At 42.6% G+C, this 14,099-nt stretch overlaps 1 protein-coding gene across 4 annotated transcripts in view; it reads right to left on the bottom strand.

The window, feature by feature from the left end:
* The window catches only part of RNF144B (ring finger protein 144B), a 67,910-nt gene that overhangs the window by 43,900 nt on the left and 9,911 nt on the right, over positions 1–14,099 (bottom strand). Inside the window, exon 1 of one of the 4 annotated variants that reach the window (XM_033154669.1) lies at positions 2,516–2,992. The exons of 2 other annotated variants lie outside the window; for them this stretch is intronic. The gene's annotated coding sequence lies outside the window, so the exon portion shown is untranslated. Of the gene's footprint in view, positions 1–2,515; positions 2,993–14,099 lie in introns of those variants that run through there. One more of the 4 variants, XM_033154670.1, reaches the window with a different exon arrangement.

Raw genomic sequence — 14,099 nt, 5'->3', positions numbered from 1 at the left:
TATCAGCATGCTGTTTGCCAAGACAGAGGCAGAGTTTCAGGTCTGAACGTACTAAAGCCCTTAATGTATCTGCACCTTGTGGTTTCATCAGGTTGCTTCGCCTTGTGGTTTAACTCTGGTCACCATGTGGTTTGGTACCTACTGACTAACTCTGGCATTCTTCCACTGAAAACAAGGCTCAAGGAAACCAGAAGTTCATTCTGAGGTGAGATGTGGAGAAGACAAGACACTCACTGCCCAAAGTAGTTAATGGGAAACCCCACTAAGTGACACATCCCCAACAGCTCAGTTTAGAAATGAAGAACACAATGCTGGTAGTTCTGGAGACAGAGAAAAGAACCAGAGCTCCTCTGACTCTAGTTAACAGATTCAGAAATGCACCACAAGTTTAAGAGCCTGCTCCATTCAAAGCACCAAACAAGGGTAAACAAGCTCAGAGCATGGAAGGTTTCACCTGATGAATAAAGACTTTGGGAGAAGCGATCACAGAAGTCATGCCCAGCTTTCTTTAGGTTGCTTGCAGAATAAAAAGAAGCCAAATCGACAGTGAAAGAGGATGCTATTAGAAAACCTTTTGGATATGTTGTAAAGTGTAACTGGCAGAAAACTTTGCCACATCATTTGCTCAAACTTTGCTCAAGCCACCCAATGGAAACAGCTGCTCTTCATCACAACTCCAAACCCACAGCATTCAGTTTAAAAAGGGATTGCTGCACAAGCAACATGACTTATGAGGAATGGCTGAAGGAGCTGGGTGTGTGTTTAGCCTGGAAAAGAGGAAACTGAGAGGAGATACAACATCCATCTTCAAATATCTAAAGGGCTGTCACATGGAAGAGGGAACAAGCTTGTTTTCTCCTGCTCTGGAAGGTAGGACTCAAACCAATGGCTTCAAGTTACAAGAAAGAAGATTCAGACTAAACATCAGGCAGAACTTTCTGACAGTAAGAGCTGTTCGACAGTGGAATGCTCTCCCTCAGGAGGCTGGAAACTCTCCTTCCTTGGAGGTTTTTAAGAAGAGGTTGGATGCCATATTTCATGGATGCTTTAGCTGAGATCCGTGCATTGCAGGGGGTTGAACTAGATGACCCTTGGGGTCCCTTTCCAACTCTACGATTCTATGATTCCATGACTGCAGCCACTCAGAGTACTGTGTAGGCGTCCAAGCTCAATATAAATGTACACATGGAAGGGAAGATGGGGCTTACACCTGCAGATCCTGTCTCTGAACCTCAGACACCAATATTATTTTATGTACAAAAGTCCAAACAAGCATACCTCCAATGCTCATAGGCCAGGCTTCCTCAAACTCAGCCCTCCAGATGTTTTTGGCCTACAACTCCCATGATGCCAGTGGTCGGGGATGATGAGAATTGTAGTCTCAAAACATCTGGAGGGCCAAGTTTGAGGAAGCCTGACATAGGCTATGAACACATATCCTGTACCCTGCAGGAAAGGAAAATAGCAAATAGGAATCATACATTCAAAACCTATGAGTGTAGACCTCCTGGCCCCTGCAGGTGTAAGTCCAGCAGGCATAACCACCATTCTCCTAAGGTGAATGTGGCATAAAGAAGAACAGAAATTCCACAATAGTAGATCCCCACAATCACAGATACTGAAGCCACATCTTCAGAAATAATTCTTGTACATATTAAGGCAGAGAAATCATACTATACTACACCATTTCTTTAAACCTTCCAAGATATTTAACTGGAGTTCAGGGCATTATAACTGACTTACACTCTATGAAGCAAACTCTTAAAAGCAACAGCCATTCACAGGAAAAGTGCAAAAGGCACTTCACACTAGGATGGTGGAACAAAACACTGTATCCAAAATTACTATAAATATGCAGACATATAAGCATGTGGTTTTCATTTTCTGCCTAGAATAGTAAAACTACAATAGGAACTAATATATATATATATTCTGTATGTTAATCCTGAAGTTTTAAAACAATTAGAGAAAACAAAAAACCATGTCTCTATAGTCAGACGTAGTTCCACCATGCAAGGTATATATGGAATTGTGCTGCAAATTACATGACACAAACACAAAGTATGTATCTTTTCAAATAGATCCTCTCCTTAGCATCTTTCAGATCGTCCTTTTATTTAAAGAATGGAATTTACGGTAAGTTTCCATTAGGAGTGAACAAATTTTAAATGATCACTTGGTTTGAAATCATCTTAAACACTTTTCAGTTTTCCCCACACACAAGTGAGCATTTATTTTTGCAATGCTATACAGTACTGATTAAAACCCACATAGTTCACCACCCCTACCGAAGAAAGTGTGTAAGTTACTGCTCTAACGTTGCCATTTAATTTCTAAGAAACCCACTTTTGCCTCAGATGAACTACAGTGCTGGCTGTGTACATTTAAAAAAAAATCCAAGTACCCAAAATGATTTGGTTTAACCTCCTTTTCCCCTTTAGGAACTGGAAAGGAAAATGACAGCCCTTACTTAACTGCCCCCCGCTATAAAGAAATGCAGATCGTTCCAGCATACCTTGCCAAAAGAGAGCAGGATTCGCTCCCAAACGTTTGACTTTTCAATAGCTTCACTCACACTTCAGTGCCTCCAAGACATGTCACCGCCAGCAAAAGCTCGGAGTCTGAAGAAACGCATTTCATTTCTCGCCGCTTCCTTCCTTCTCCCAGCATCTGAAAGCTTCACACGTTATAGGTCTGGAGCAGGGCTCATCTTCCAACCGTCTCGTCGCTCCGAAGAATAATCTCCTCCCAGCTATTAAGAGCATGTTGCCATTATTTCTTAAAATGCACGTCGCCGCACATATGCAGTAGCTGTAAGAAAGCTACACTTATTTATACAGGAAGCTCAAGCCACAGCAGCACTTCCTACTTCCAAGTCTCATTTCAACTGCAGGTGATTGTTTTTAACCCTCCATGAACCCAGATGCTACATAGCACAACTTCCTTTGCTGTTAAAATGAACAACTTCTTGCTGAACTCCGAGTGGATAAACACAGGAGAGTGAGTGATCACCCTAACCTCCCAGTTTTAGGTGTGGCTAAATATTCAAATACAGATGGATGCACCCAATATTGTTCATATGGCAGAAAGCCACGTATAAGCCAGCTTGGGGTTGTTACCTTTCATTCCCAGCAGGCTCCTGTGCCTTTAACAGCTGCAGGATAGGCAGAAAAACAACAGCGGTGCCTTCAAGGTCTGCACCTGTTTAACTTCTGCTTGTCACAGATCTGTTTAAAGGTACAGGAACCCAATTAGGGGGGAAAGAAGGTGGCAACCCCATCCAGAGACAGGGAGAAAATGATTGATCGCGCACATCAGATATACGATATGGTAGTAATATTTTTTTAATGTTCTGTTTTAAGAATTGCATCAAAATCTGAGAACAGTAGGGAGGGAACTATACTTTGGATAATGGCAAAAATTACAGCTCCTAAAAATATGGCACTAGAGGGCAAATCTGGCTGTAACTGGAAAAGGGGTGGTGATATGTTTATACACACACACACACACACACACACATTCTTCTTTGGCGATCACTCATAGCTGAGTAAGATTAGCATGTTTCTCCCTTTCATCTTGAGTTTGAGCGTCTTCAAAGTCCATGACACCTTTGGTAAAGGCTTTTCTCCATTTGGATTCCTCGCAGGCCAGTGTTTGCCCCATGGGCAACTTTGTGGGAACCAAATGGCAGCAGTTGGTGCAGCCAGAGACAAAATGTAGCCTACTATACTATACTAGGATGCGGGTGGCACTGTGGTCTAAACCACAGAGCCTAGGGCTTGCCGATCGGAAGGTTGGTGGTGCGAATCCCCGCGACAGGGTGAGCTCCTGTTGCTCAATCCCAGCTCCTGCCAACCTAGCAGTTTGAAAGCATGTCAAAGTGCAAGTAGATAAATAGGTACCACTCTGGTGGGAAGGTAAACAGTGTTTCTGTGCGCTGCTCTGGTTCACCAGAAGCGGTTTAGTCACATAACCCGGAAAAACTGTCTGCAGACAAACGCCCGCTCCCTCGGCCAGTAAAGCGAGATGAGCGCCGTAACCCCAGAGTCGTTTGCGACTGGACTTAACTGTTATAAAAAGGTAAAGGTAAAGGACCCCTATTATACTATACTATACAAAAGTAAGGGTCAAATCAATTTTTTGTCTAGAATGTACAGCAAATTTCTCATCATCCTGTGTCAGATTGATGATAACTGCAAGTGGCGGAATAGCACGAGGCCAGATTGAAGGAGCTTTCTTGTGTCACCTATGACACTGTCTCAGAGGCTTGTCCTTTGCAACCACCGCAAGCTGCATACTCTAGTAAAAGGAGTCCAGGAACCAAAAAGGGAAAGAGATAACAAGTTGTACATAGAGGGGAATTCCTGAGGAATGTAGGTTGGGTTGGGAGGAGGAGGTTAAATAGAAGGAAGAAAAAGAGAAGAGACAGTCTAAGGACTGACAAAGAAATGAATTCATGCTGAATGTATGTGCTGCATGAGGCCACTAGCATGAGGAGACAAGGGAGTGATTTTTTTTGTAAGGAATAAAGAAGTGGTGTTTTGTGTTACAACTCAGGGGTTCTATATGCAGTTTTTTGATATTCTTGCTTTGCTATCTGATACCTCTTGAAATGTAAGATTCATTTCAGCTTGCTACCAGAAAAATCAAAATCAGTCTACTTTTATTCAAGTATCAGTCTTGATCTGCAGACTTGAAGTTTTAATTATCCCCTTGAGCTAAACCATAATTAAGCTATCTTATGTAAGGTGTTCAGCTGTGAATATAGCCTATCAAACAGAATTTAATAAAACTCTTTTAAGAAGCTTCAGTGATAACATGGGCTCTTCAATATGAGAAGGAATGCAACAAACCATGTCACCACAGGTATTTCTCATTCTCCCATACCAGAAACAAATACTGTACAGAAGTTACTGGTGGGTTTTTCCCCTCTGAACATTTACTTCATCTGATATAGATAAATAAAACTGCTTAGAAGTTTTGTTTACAATTATGGTTCTATGTGGCATACAAATTCTGTTAAATAATATAAATAAAAATAGTTAAGATGAATGAAATGAGTAATCCAATGTCGCTTAAGTCCACACAATGAAGAAAAGGAAAGAACTTCTAAATGTAGATAGCTCTGAACTAGCTCACCATAGCCCTTAAACAAATATATAGTATGTGTCAAATGCCATCACTGAGCACATGTGTTAAAACTGAGATCTGATGGGGAGGGGCATTGAACAACCCATTAAGAGATGTCCCAAAAGGTTCAACAACTGAGCTTCTGGACTTCAAAGAGATTGATTCAGGCACCAGCTCAACCACATCAAGTAGCCTGACTAATCCATTTCACAAAATAGTTGTACAAATAATTAAGAACCTTTAATCACTTTGTAAAAGTAAAGTGATTAACACTGATTTAAGAAAATTTCATCCCTTGCAACCATTCTCCCAGGTCATTCTGGGGGTGCTTGCCACATGATAAGTAGAAATATATATAGAGAGAGCACAAAATTGGTCTTGGGAGCAGCCTCATCCAATTTCGTTTTAGATGAATACGTATATAATCCAACCAGTTAACTGAAATCCTATAAATGTCAGTTCAAAAGTAAACTCCAATGTGATGTTCTACCAAACGGAGTTGTGTATAATACTGGGTTGCAGCCTAACAAAAGATTAAAGAGAAGCATTCTATTCAGGATTGTGTAATCAAGTCACATAGTTCTAAACTGTAGATATTACCAGACATATACTAGCTACAAATTGCTAAAACCTTAAATATAGCATTTATTCCATCACTATATGCAAGTTCATGTCTTTCAGATGTATTTTGGACTGGTATAGCTAATGGTTTTGGAACATTTCAACCCATTAATAAGAGCTGACCAAAAAAGGAAGGGTGTTGACATCCATCTTCAAAGAGAGGGAATGCTTTCATACATCAAAAGCAGGTCAAACTGTACGCCTATTATCAAGAGGTATTTCACCAATTAAATATGTGCCTTACAAATTATTCTTTAATTAAAAGGCACACAAATTTTGCATATGTATGCCTAAACCCCAATACAGGTGCCTCTTAGAGATCCTGAAATGCAAGGTAACTTGCAATTTATTGAACAAAAACCACCCTCATTGCATTATGTCTTTAGCTCTCTTCAAGTCTCACCATTAAGAGTCAAGCAAGCACACAAGAGGGGGAGGGACAACACACTAGCTCTGCCCTCCCACCTGGTTGCCATTCCCCTTCTCCAATCCACCTGTTCAACCTGATGCCCTCCAGGTATCTTGAACTATGGTTTCTATCAGCCCTGGCCTTAGTTCAAAGCATCTGGAGTCACCAGGCTGGTGAAGTCAGCTCCAAGTGGAGAGCAAACCTCGGCAGCAGGGTGCCTTCTCTATTCATTCCAAAACATATATAGGTCATATTACCCTCTGCAAGTTGGAGGGCAACAAAAACAACAATGGGCAGGAGCTAGTTCGCTCATCTCTGCTTCTCCTGCTCGTCCTCCTCCTGTGTTTATTTAATTATTTCTGAAGAAGGCTTTTGTGACATTTCAAGAAGACCTCCAAATCAAACACCGAGTTTCATACCCGTATTCAAAATATTGTTATTCTACAATTAACACAAGTCACATGGATATTTTTACATTGTACATAGCATGCACCATTAAAGAGATTTTGAAAATATTCAGTTGTTTAGAAATGGCTTTGAATAAAATAAATACATACATAAATAAAAATAAGCCCATGAAGAGGGATGTATGATTCTTCTTTCCCCTCCCTCATGTGTTGACTGGAAACAGAGAACCCACCTGTGCATCACTGTATGTTTTCTCTCAGTGTGTGTGTGTGTGTGTGTGTGTGTGTGTGTGTTTCAGTATTTTGCAAACAGAAAAAGGAGTGGTAGATTCACAGATTATGTGCAGGAAGTCAACTTTCCACATGGTCACTGTAAGTTCTCAAAAGGACTTAAAAACCTTTTCCTAGACACCATTGTAACTCATTCCAAAGCATATCAGTTTCAGAAAGCACTATATGGAACCATTTAGCATTTTGCTTTGTTTCAGATTTCGGGCAGCTAGTTTTCTCTGTAAGGGTTGTACAAACAGCAGTAGAATTAGGCTACAGTTCTAATTGTTCTGGGGAATAAGGGCAAATGAATACAGCAAAGCACACAGATGCAGAATCAATACCGGGGTTGGGCAGTTTAAATCGTAACAAGTTATTATTAGCCATGTTCAGAAATTAGCATAGTCCTCGGATTATATGCCTATAACTTTCTGGCTTTGGCTGTGTGCCAAAAGCGATACTATCTTTTTACAATTAATTACATGCCTTAATGACCTACCTAACGTTGCAACAATTCTAGGCAGTCAAGTTACATTGCACACATTGCACTGAAAACTGGAAGATCAGGAAGACAGAGTTGGGCAAACAGATCATTTTCACTATAATAAAGAACAAACACACAGTCCTATAATCAGGGGAGAGGAAATGCTCTCAGATCACAGATGTTGGCTTCTTGGGACCAATGCCTTCAGATGTTTTTTTGCTGCCCCTTTATTACAGCACTCAAATTAAGTGAATTAAGCGCGCATCCCTTCACTTCAGTGCTAGGGTGTAAAAATAGTTTCACATTAAAATGCAGTAGAGTTTCCACTTGTTGCTTGCTCCATACTTCAGATTTAAATAGTACACATCTACACCTCTCTAAATGACATTACAATATAACTTTATGCATATTGTTGAGCATATTTCAGTATGAGCATTGATTTGATCCCAACTTTTAAATATTACTTCAGAATGTATCTCAAACTGTGTCCATTATCATATCTTGGCACAAACAGAACTAATATAAATGTAAGCCTGGGCGACTCCTGCAAATTGCCACATATTGAAAATAATTTTAGACAGACTAGAGTCCCCTGATAATGTAACAGGACACAATAATATCACACTATTAAGATAGCCTATCCATCTGGTGCTATCCAGATGTTTTGGACTCCAACTCCCATCAGCCACCCCAGCCAATGACGAGGGATGATGGGGATTATATTTCAGTAGTACATCCAACTAGCAAAATACTCATCAGTAGGATGGACTGGGTGGATATATTGAGGGGGTGTTCCTGCATGTTGCAGAGCCTCCTGAGAAAGATACCGGTAGTTCAAAGGCGACCTACATCAGCCCCCTAATTCATCCTTCCAGAACCTGGTGCCATTCATGAAAACAATAATGTAAGCTATTTTGGAAGAGCTGAAATGTACTTTCTTGTGCAGTACATTCCAGCTTCAGTACAAGTGAGTCATGGTGCTCTGACACTCAGCAGTTCTATTTTTCAGCATTTGACAGCATAAATATACAACCCCCCTCCACACACACAAAATAGCTACCAGGAAGCAGCAAAATCTTGCCAATCTTTACTTCTGATATCTCATTTTCAAAAAAATCTCATTACACTTATTTGTGGTACCTGACAATGAAAGCAAGGCAACTCAATGTCGGAGGAAGTAGATGGACTTCAGCTCAACTACAGGACTGTAGTTGAGCACAGTCCTTCATACTTCTTCTTCGGAATTTCAGCTGTTCACTTAATAGAGAATATAAAGGGCTGCTCTGGGAGGCACCACTGTGGTATGGCCCAGATCTGACCCTGGTGAGCTCAGAAACTAGGGAGAGAGGCAGGTTTTGCCCCATCTAAAATGTCTTCCAGATTGCAATCTGTTTGATTTGACCTGTTGAATTTTCTGGAAGTCATTCGAAAATTGGCATGGAAGCTCTTCTAAGGGTCAAGATGATGGCCTACTAACTGTGAAGCTTCCTTGCTGTCTGGCTAGTTTACTAGTAGCTCCTTTGCTAGAAGCATTGGATACTGTCTTACTGTATGAGTTAAGTCATCTGTCCAGTTCAGAAGATCTTCAAAGTTTCAGGCAGAAGTCTTTTCCCATCCTATCCAAAAAAGCCAAGGACTGAACCTGGGACCTTCTGCAAGAAAAGGATGTGCTCTGCTACTGAGCTACAGCCCTTGCCCATCTGCTTGGGTGGGAATGATACAGAGGCTCATTGCCCACTAAACATCTCCATAAGGCCATAAAAAGAGCCTGCTGGATCTGGCCAGTGGTCCTGCATCCTGTTTGCATAGTGGTGAATCAGATGCCTGTCGGAAACCCGCAAGCAGGACCCAAGCACAAGAGCACTCTCCCCTCCTGCAGTTTATATTTAGAAGCATCACTGCCTCTGACTATGGAGGCAGTGCATAGCCATCATGGCTAGTAGCCACTGGTAGCCCCATCACCCATGTTTTTGTCTATTCCTCTTTTAAAGCCATCCAAGCAGGTAGCCTCCTGTGGGAGCAAGTTCCATAAATTAAATATGTACTGTGTATGTCCATGGTTCAAGACGGACTATGGTCCCAGGAATAAACATTTCTCCATTTTGGTTTTTTGCCTTAAGACCTTTCACATATTCCCCCTTAACACTCTTTTCACCATTTGGGTGCAAAGCGAAACATTTTGGCCACATGCTCTACACTGGGCATAACAGAAGCGTTTGCTACATACACTGCATACTCACACAACACGTATTTGCTTTCTGGGTGGAAAATCTAGTTTCCGGTCTGCATGGATATGCAGCACAAAAGATAGGTGCGTATCAGTGCCTAGCTCCGCTAATGATTAGTGGCAAACTTGCTTCTCCGCAGTTCAGAGCAAAGGATGAAGCCTAATAAGAATAATCCCTTTGGAATGTTGTACCTCACACCCAATGCCAAAATGCTACATTCCTGAGATTAAGACAGCAGATGCAAAACAAGCAAGGCGGGTGGATCAAAGATACTTTCACTTGCACTGAAATACAGACATTTTCCTTTTACTTTGGATACCGCACCTTCATTTTTACTCAGGTTCCACTCTATCTCTGTAGAGTTCTCCCTTTTACAAAGGACAGTGTACCGTCTTCTTAAGTTGCATGCATACTTTTGGCATCTGCTTACTATCCTGCACTAAACACAAGCAAAAATTTGACCCACAAAGCAGTGGTTAAGACCACCGCTTAAGGCAGAGCTGTCAAAACTGTTCATGTCGGTGACACACTTTTTAGACGTGCATCATTTTGCGACACAGTAATTTAGTTTTGCATCATTTCGCAACACAGTAATTCAGTTTCACTAGCAAACAGAAGGTTAAACTAACCCTTTTCCAACCCCGGGAGGAGCATGAGGAACATTCGCGCGACACACCTGCACACTGCAACCAACACACTAATGTATTGCAACACACAGTTTGGAAAGCTCTGGCTTAAGGCATCCACAGATAAAAGAACTTTGCTGCAACATATCCAGCATAAACAGAGTGCATTGTATTACTTCAGGCAGAAATAACCCCAAACACTTTGGTGCTAGAGGCAGACAATCCACATGGTTCCTCCACTACAGTAACACAATCCTGCAGCGAGAGTGCAAACAGAGGGTCAAGATTCAGAGGGTTTCCACTTAGCTATGCCATACCGTCCAACTTTTTCTGATCCAAAACCAGGACACGCATCTTCAGGGAAGTGCTCCCGGGCGAGTCACATGACTCACGCAGCACTCTCGTCCCCCAAAAGCATTTCTTTTACAGGGCACAATCTTGTGCAGTGTCAAAAAACACCTGTTTGGGGGCGCTGCATGAGACTGAAGTCCCAGAAAAACAAAAACAAAAAGCAACAGCACGGCATGAGAACGTGTGAAATTGTGGCACCCAAAATGACTGCCATGATCTCACGCAAAAAACCCAAAAATAAACAGGATGTCCCATTTTTTCGGGTCTCTTGGCAGGTATGCTATGCCCACTGGAGTCCTGGTCAGGCAAGCCATGCATGAGTAGGCCAGACCAGGCCCTCCTGCACCATATACACTGGCCAGAAGCAGGGGAGGGTTTCACAAGCCACAACCCCATTGTCTCAACTGTACCACTGGGCAGTGTGGGAGGGGCGCACTGAGAAAACTTCTAACTTCTTCAGCACATGCTGCTGTTATGTACTTGTATTTGGTCACAAAAAGAGATAGATAACTTGACTTCTTTGGGGGAGTTGTTTTTCTTCAGAGATAAGCCAATTCCTTTAAATGTCATTTACGCAACCACCACCACCCCTTGCATTTCAAAGTCCAGGAAGGAATCGCAACCCACAATCCCAAAATCTTACTTGTGAGTAATTTCTTGGCAGTCAGTACTAGTTACATGTCAGTGTTTTCCATCTGAAAGCTTCTGTTAAGACACAGGGGCGCTTCAAAACATAACATTTTTCCCACATAGAAAAAGAACTTCTGGTAGGAAGATGTATGAAATATATATATAGCCCCAATCATTTTTCACTGTATGAACACACTGAGTGGGTATGTGCAGATGCGTTGAGAAGATGAATGCATGACCCCACTATGCCATCACATGCAGATCTACCAAGAGGCATGTGGACATGACTGGTGCTATAATGTGGATTATAAATCAGTACCTGTGCAAGCAGTGTTGGAAGCAAGTACTGAAAGAACTACAGGATCAGCAATCACACTAAAAAGGTAAAGGTAAAGGACCCCTGGAAGGTTAAGTCCAGTCAAAGGCAACTATGGGGTTGTGGCGCTCATCTCGCTTTCAGGCTGAGGGAGCCAGCGTTTGTCCACAGACAGCTTTCCGGGTCTTGTGGCTAGCATGACTAAACCGCTTCTGGCACAACGGAACACCGTGACAGAAACCAAAGTGCACGGAAATGCCATTTACCATACCTTTCCGCCATATCTATTTATCTGCTTGCACTGACGTGCTTCTTAACTGCTAGGTTGGCAGGAGCTGGGACAGAGCAACAGGAACTCACCCCATGGCACAGATTCAAACCGCCAACCTTCTGATTGGCAAGCCCAAGAGGCTCAGTGGTTTAGACCTCAGCACCACCCGCATCCCAATCACACTAACATGGGGCTGATGGCAACAGGTGATTTTACAGCACTGGTGCAGCTATGGCTGGACATGAGGGCCGAAGTCCAGCAATCCATAGCTCAGCCCCTCCCCAAAAGCGACCACGCTGAAAGTGGCGGATTAGCAGTAGCAAACTGACACCCAGCCCACTTTATTTACTGCGTTTATATCCTGCCTTTTTTTCTCTAAGTGGTTTAAGATGGCACACATTAATCCCCACAATAACGCTGTGAAATAGGTTAGGATGAGAGGTAGTGACTCACCCATATTATATAAATGAATATAACAACAACAACAACAACACAAGGATTTGAGTCTCTTCACGTCTGTGGCCATGGTGGGTTGTGGATTATCTCTTATAAAACATAACAAAGGTGTATTCCTTTTATAATTCAGAATACAAATTAAATATATTTAAGCATTTCTCCTGATCTGCTTAATCTATTCCAGTCATAAACATAAGGTGGTCTCATAGAGTTTTATCATTCTAGTTTTATAATTATAGCAAAGTTCCTTGTAATTTGCAAAACTAGATTTGTTTTAATAAATAGACAACTAATCATTGCTGGGCCGGGGGAGGGGTTTGGGGAACTACTCAAACAGGTTTAACAAAGAAGCCTGCCAAACAAGAACAAGATCAAACACGTTATTACCTGCTGAAAGGATGCCTGAACAACGTTTTGACATGTGACTGTTGCATTTGAGGGAACTTTGTAGCTGCTGTGAACTGGTTTAAGCAAATTGCATTGTGTTTTGCCTGGTGTCCATAAATACTGTACTGCAAAGGTGTTATTCCAAATAAATGGAAAATACTACTGCTCAGTTATTTTAAGAAAAGTTATGTTATGAGAGAGCCAGGAAGACTTGAGTTCAAATCCTCACTCTGCCATGAAGCTCACTGAGTGAGCATAGACCAGACATTGCTGTCTCTCAGCCTCACCTACCTTACAGGGTTGCTCAGGAAATAAAAATAAAGGGGAGGCAGTGTAAAAGCTGTCTTGATCTCCTTGAAGGAGGAATATAAACAGGGGCAGAGCAAGGGGGCATGGGGGCGGTCCGCCCCAGGTACTGCCCTGGGGGGTGACACTCGTGGCAGGGCCCCGCCCCTGTGATCAAAGCAAAGCAAAGCTGAGCCTAAACATTGCTTGGCGCACGGTGGCGGCTGGCTTGCTTGCTTGGCTGGCCGCTGGCGCCTGCTTCCCCCCTTTTTTAAAAAAGGGCTTTTTTAGCGCTTGACTGCCACGGCACAGAGCCGAGGGGCGGGCCTGCGAGGAGGGGTGTCACGCAACGCCCCTCCTCGCTCGCCCGCCCCTCGGCTCCATGCTGCAGCAGCCGAGTGCTAAAAAAGACCTTTAAAAAGAAAAAACAGGAAAGGAAAGCAGCCGCTTGCTCGCTCGGCTGGCGGCTGCTTCCCTTTCCTGTTATTGTTTTTTTTAATGGCTTCTTCCGGCTCCGGGCAGAGGAGAGGGGCGGGCCAGTGAGGCGTCATGCTTGTGGCTGGCATGACGCCCCACCTCGCTAGCCCGCCTCTTGCCTCCGCGGCACATGCGGCGTTCGTCCTGACGCATGCATCGTGACGTCAGGACGCACACATGCTGCGGAGCGACACCCCGCACCCGGGGGTGCCTCCGCGTTTGCTGCCCCGGGCAGCCGAGTGGCACGGTTTGCCACTGAATATACATGTAGTGAAACCAATAAAAGAAAAATGTTCAGGAGGGGTAAGGAATGGAAGCTGTGGTCGCCCTTATTCAGAGCCAGCAAGGGCCTCTGCTTTCCTTACTAGTTTTTATATTATTTTATTTATTTATATTTTCTCTTAGTAAAACACTTTGAAGTGTTTGACAAAAGTGTATTAACTTTATGCTATAAAATAAATATTTATAATACGGCTTTCAGGACAAGGTCCAGCTTTTATTTTTTAAGATGGCTAAGGGAAGGCACCGTAACCTTATAAAATTGTGATCGGTGCAGCGAAAGTTTCATACAATCGTAATACTAGAACTTGAAATCAATCAAGTGAAATTTACTAGAAAAAAAGGATTCCGAACAGAAAAGTAAGTGTATTTCTTTGCACAATGCGTAATTAAGTCACAGAACACGTTAGAGAAAATGCAAACCCTTTTGCTTTAGGAGGCTTTTGCTCTAGAAGGCTTAGTTTGGTCAGAA

Source organism: Lacerta agilis, chromosome 7 (genome assembly GCF_009819535.1).
Source record: "Lacerta agilis isolate rLacAgi1 chromosome 7, rLacAgi1.pri, whole genome shotgun sequence".
NCBI classification, from domain to species: Eukaryota; Metazoa; Chordata; class Lepidosauria; order Squamata; family Lacertidae; genus Lacerta; species Lacerta agilis.
This window is presented reverse-complemented; position numbering and strand designations above follow the sequence as displayed.